Raw genomic sequence first — 6,033 nt, forward strand, 5'->3', positions numbered from 1 at the left:
CATAAACCCTAACACAGTGTTTGTCTGTACTAATAAGACTTTGTTACTTCTCAAATGAACCCTCCTTTACAATCTTAGAAAAACAACAGATTGAGAAAAAACAATAAAGATCTAAATCTTTGACCTTAAGTTTACAGCTCCCTGATGCTGGTAAATTGAGCACTGTGCTATATTAGAAGGCTTGGAACTTATGAACTGTAAGTAACAAAATGATCTGTGTCAAAAGCAGGAGTCCATTTACCTATGTAAATAAAAAGCACATCTGTGGTCTGCATGTTAGACAATGTTCCGTGTTTAAAATACAGTGCACCATGGCAGTAGTTAGGGTGACTAGCGTCATAATTTCTGACGCTAGTCAGGCGCTTTGCAGGATTAGCGTCACAAATTATGACGCTGTTTTGCTTCACTAATGACTGAGCTGAAATACACACACACTGAAAAGAATCTCTGGAATGCAACTCTTAGTCTAGGAAATACATTTAATAAATTATTCTGCGAGGCTCGTAAAGGAAGGTCAGTACAACTGAAAGTGCATGTTTAAAATGTGTGCAACAATAAAATGAAAGCATGTAGAAAGAATCTTCAATCTATAAACAGCAAATATATACATGCAAAGATACCTATATTAATATATATATATATATATATATATATATATATATATATATATATATATATATATATATATATATATATATATATATATTCATATACAATGCAAAGCCAATAATTAGTAAAAATGCATCACCATGGGGCACAGTTGTTCCTTCATCTTTCTCCCAGCACTTCAAGCCGCAGACCCCAGATCGACTGTCAGGAGAAAGAGAGATCTGATTTATCCTCATGGGAGATGTCAGGCATTGACGTTTCAATTCTGACGGAGGTATCTGGAACTCTCCACCGCCAATCCTGGATCTCTTATATACCTTAAACAAGCCAGAGAGGAGATTTCTAGAAAACCCCACCTTGCTCCGCAATTGGTTATTCAAAAATGCTTGCTGCTTCAGGTCAGTTTTGAAAGGAACGTGTCGGAATTGGCCAAGATCCCAAGGTGCCCGCTCTCAAAACAAAACCCTCCATTGCCATACCATAAACATCATCCTAGCACAATCTTATCAGCCTAAGCCCTTGGTGAGAAAGAACACGCAGAATAAAAACATGAGCAAAAAGCACATTGCATAAAATGGACATGCAAAAATACTTGCAGCCTCTGCATTTCTAACATCTGCACCTCTAACGTGGCAGTGGCTAATGTTAAACTAAAGTCAAAAGGCAAAATGAAGCTGGTGGTCACTAATGTGACGGTGTGCTGCTAGGCTAAGTGCAACGTGGAGTCAGTGGTCAAAACACAAATATCATTACAGAAGCTAATTCTACAAAGCACCCAGAGGCCCATTGAAACCAATGGAAGCCTCTTTTTAACGCCTGCACTTAGCAGATGTTATGCTGATAAAACTTTTTATGGCTCCCCTAGCGCCAGAACCTCCCCTTGCAGACATTATGCCTGACGCAGACATAATGTGGCGCAAGGGGTTACAAAGTGGCACAATGCAAGCACTGTGCCACTTTGTAAATATAGAGCACCATTTTTTCCCCTTCCAACGCCATATTCGTGTAAAAGTATTATGGTAATGTGGCGTTGGAACGATGCAAGGCCAGCATAAATCTAGCCCTATGTGTGAAACTTACGGCCTGATTTAGAATTTGGGGGATGGGGTTGCTCTGTCACAAACATGGGGAATGTACCGTCTTCCGTATTATGATTCCATAATATCCTATGGAAATTGTAATACGGTGGATGGGATATCCATCACGTTTGTGATGAAGTAATACCATCCTCCAAACTCTAAATCAGGCCCTTAATTGTAATTTAAATCATGCAGAAAACTCTCATAAAAATAAATCTCAAATTACCCCACTTGGTGCCATATGAAGGGATAGAAGTGCACCTTTTTAGGTTGTGCGTAAGCGTAGGACTTCTTGTATACTTTTAAGTATACTTCTTTTGTGGGCTTTCAGCTATTTAATTTGTTAGTTTAAGTGTCATTTAAAAATCCTTGCTTGCTAGTGGTCAGTCATGCCTCTCTGTCCCTCCTTCTTCTGTGTGGGAGCAGGGACCAACTACTCTATAATTAAGCTTAGTCCTGTTTATCTAGGTCTGTAGGGGACTTTTTTTTAACTTTGTTTCTTGCTCCTGTCCAGGGAAGCTTTCCTTTTCATTTGCAGAGCATTCTTCCTCTGAGCTTGACTATAAATCAGGCTGTCAGCTTGGTCACATTTGGTCTTTGTTGGCTATCTGCATCCTCTCTCAACCGCCTGACTCCTGCCCTTCCTTGGCTTGGATCTGCTTTACCCAGTGTGCTTGCCTGTGTGCTGAGAGCAAGGGCAGAGGATCACTTGTAATTGCTTATAGTCTAGGCACCCAGCTCTACCAGGGCTCCGCAATCCTTAGGGACAGTGTCCAATTCTGCTCCAGACTGGGATCCACTTGCAGCTCCATCAGTGCACCTCAGTTTACACACTCGAAGCCCTCAGTCGTGCCAGTACCAGGAACCCACACACGCTGTCTGCCAGAGCACCTCAGTTCTTGCTGTCAGTACACTCTGCTGTTCCAGTACTGGGACCTCGGGGACAGCTCCATCAGTGCACCGCAGTTCACACACTCCAAGCCCACAGCCGTGCCCATCCCAGACACCCACACACTATCTGCTAGAGCACCTCAGTTCTTACAGTCAATATACTCTGCTGTTACAGTACTAGGACCTCAGGCGCAGCTCCATCAGTGCTCCTCAGTTCTACCCCTGCGAGGTCACTTTCTTTCCCATAATGGATCCGACTCACATACAGTTCCATTACAGCAGCTCAATTCTAATATTCAGCTCCACTGTCAAGCCAATAGTGGACCCAAAAGAGCAAAACACAGCTCAGCCAGTGCACCTCAAACCTAACATACAATACCATTGTTAATGAAACCACCACAGCTCCGTCATACTCCATCAATTCTAACATTCATTGCACATTTCTTCTCAGTACTAATGCTCACACACACCCTTCAGGACTCCTGCTTCAGTGGTTCAGAGGCAATGCCACTCTGGCAACTGGGCTTCACCAGGGCACCTCCAGGCTAACACTTGACAACACTGACACGCCAATACTAGGTTCCACACATAGCTCAATTAACATACCTCAATTTTGACCTTGTGCGCCCGTTAGTATTCTAGTGCTGCAGCCCACATACAACTCTGTCAGTGCACCTCAACCCTAACCTACAGCGCCCCATTATTCCAATACCAGGAATTACACAGTGCTCTGTACCTCATTCCAAAACATCTGCCTTTCTGTTATTCCAGCACTGGGCAGAGACACATCTATGTCTCTACCCCCAATCCTGATCTGAAGAGCCCCAATATTGCTGTACTGGGGTTCACAAACAACTCTGTTAATGCACTTCCTGCTGTTATGCAGTGCCCCCTGCTGTTCCACACTCTGACTTCTGTTTGAGGACATGGGGGAGCCAATTAAATCTATTCTTAGCTGCCATCTTTATTTGGGAAGGTCTGTTTCACCTATCTCATTCCATTCTTTCCTATACTCTGTTTGCTCTCAATGTTTTCTTTCTCCCCCACTTTTCTCTTTCCAGCTGTTAGACTCCACACATTAACAGTTTCACTCTTTCAACTGTTTATTTCTACTCATCTCTCTTATTTTATTTCCCTCTTCCTCTTGCTACCTCCTCTTTCAAACTCACCAAAACTTGGTTATTTCTTTCCTTGTTTAGTTCCTCTCTTTTTTCTTCATCAGGCATTCATTCTTTCACTATTTTTTCCTCTTCCCTTCATTGTTTCTTTGCTTTTTTGTTTGCTCTTTCCTTTGACTCGGTAGGCATCCTTTCACTTTTTTTTTTTTTAAAGATATTTCTTCCTTTCTCTGGTGTTTTTCTTATCTTCATTTTTCTCTTTCTTTTTGCACTTTTCATTATTTTTCCCCTTTATCTTTCGGTCGCTAACTTCCTTCCCTTTTTTCTTTTGTCTCATATGTTTGCTCTATTTCTTCTCTTAGTTGTTTTCATTTTCTTGTTCTTTCTTTCCCTTCTTTCTTTTATTTCTTTGCATCCTCTTCTCTTTCTTTCTTTTGTCTGTTGTACTCCTTTCGCTTCTCTTTTTCTGCCCCATCTGCTTTCTTTCCTGAGGCCTAGTTATCAATGGTGCAACAGGTGTAGTGACACCGGGGCCAGGAGGCCTATGGATCTCACTTATATCTAATTACTGCTGTATTTTCCTATTGCAACTGGAGTTAACAATTTTCCTTTCTTACTCCGGGGGCCATGACACCATTACTACGCCACTTGTCCTCTCCATCTTTACTCCCGACTACCTCTTTCCTTTCACCCTCCAATCCGTCCAAAATTATATTTTTGTTATGGTGTTTTGAGCATTACACTCCAATGCCAAAAGTTTATTTCTGATAAAGGTTTATGTAGTAATTATATATATGTTTCAAGACAGAAGGTGAATGGAAGTACTTTAGTTCGATACCGGGCCAATGGAATTATATGTTAGAAAAAGACAAATTTATGAGGCGGGGTTGACCAATTTATGTGGCAAGAAAAGTGCAGCTATGAATTTACAATGCCAAAAGCTCAAACAAAAGAAAATGTGACAACTTCTGCATTGCACATGCTTGTTTCAAATGTACTTGCATTAAGGTAGTGCTGCTCACTGGTGGGATAATACCATTGAGTTCAAGTTACCTGCGTCTGTAGAGAGCAGGGGCCACCCATCACCTGCCTCGTAAAACAGCACACACTGTCCCAAGGTTTAACCATGACAGCTGTTAATCCTTCCTTGACCCCTTATCCTCCATCCTGCCTGCAAATAGTAGCTGAATGTTGAGTTTCCGTTTTTCTCAGCGAGCTGACGAATATATTTTCACGCTGTGGCAGAAAAGGAACCTGCTGAGCACAAAGCAACTATCAAAATTGCATGACAAAATGTTCCAGTACGGGAATATCTAACGATTTGCGTTAGTCTTACCCACGTTGTGTGGCACTGGTCAGGGCTGCTTTGTGACCAAGTAAGTAATCTGGCACTCCTCGCTGCCTATTTCTTTAAACATAAATGTATACGTTGACAGACCGACTCTGCTTTTCATGCTTCACCCCTTTCGGATCCACCCCTTTCCTCTGCCCCACCCTTGAACCTCCATTTATGGGTTCCCGGAATAAATGTTTCCCAAGCACTGATACAGAAACAAGGGCACCCATCGCTCAATCGCACTTTCTGGTGACCTTGTCCATGGTACCCCCTCCCATTCACCAATATAAGGCGGCAACTACCTGTCCCGTAACCTCTGTTTGATCCGTGACTAGGTCACCTCAGACTGACCTCCAGCCAGCCAAACCACACCGAAGTGGGCGGCAACCATCGACCTTAAGAGGACCGAGGCATGCGGACTCCACAGCCAATCAGCACTTCCGAATTCTGTATAAAGCACTATGATTGGCTAAAATTTCTCCAAAGCGCCAATCCTGGGTCATTTTACATATAAACAGTACCACCCACTCACAGACGACTCAGAGAGTATATTCAGGCTCAAATTGGTGGGTTAAGCTGCCCGGAAGATAACAGAAGAATGATGATATCTGTAATGAAATGAAGAATGGAAGTAGGACGTTAGGTTGACTTAACGGGCGATCCGTGTACGTAACGACCATTTTAAGTAGAAAGCTCGATTTTAATACGGTTGTTGGCGTGGTAAAGAGGCAGTTTCAGGCAAGGTTAATGGTATTCAGAAAACTGCTCGTGTAGTAATGAATTGAACACAGGCTCCGCGAAGTGTTTTAAAGGAGGGAATTTGTGAACGCCTTGAGTACATAAGATGGGAGACAAATGAGAAATCGAAGAATGCCCTCAAAAACTCAAACGGGGGTTTATGTTATTTGCCTGAACCAAATCAGAACAGTCCAACCATTGTAGAGATCTAAAGTCGTAACTGAAGTTCATCTGGCAGGAACAGTAAGTAGACTTTAATTAC

At 42.4% G+C, this 6,033-nt stretch overlaps 1 long non-coding RNA gene across 1 annotated transcript; it reads right to left on the reverse strand.

Moving 5' to 3' along the window:
• Positions 1 to 759: 759 nt before the first annotated feature.
• Positions 760 to 5,106, reverse strand: LOC138260741 (uncharacterized). Its single transcript, XR_011198954.1, has 3 exons — positions 5,034 to 5,106; positions 4,751 to 4,951; positions 760 to 926 (listed from the first exon to the last, which is right to left on the reverse strand). It is a non-coding gene; the product is annotated as an uncharacterized lncRNA (long non-coding RNA).
• Between the last annotated feature and the right edge of the window lie 927 nt (positions 5,107 to 6,033).

Source organism: Pleurodeles waltl, chromosome 10, assembly GCF_031143425.1.
Source record: "Pleurodeles waltl isolate 20211129_DDA chromosome 10, aPleWal1.hap1.20221129, whole genome shotgun sequence".
NCBI lineage: Eukaryota > Metazoa > Chordata > Amphibia > Caudata > Salamandridae > Pleurodeles > Pleurodeles waltl.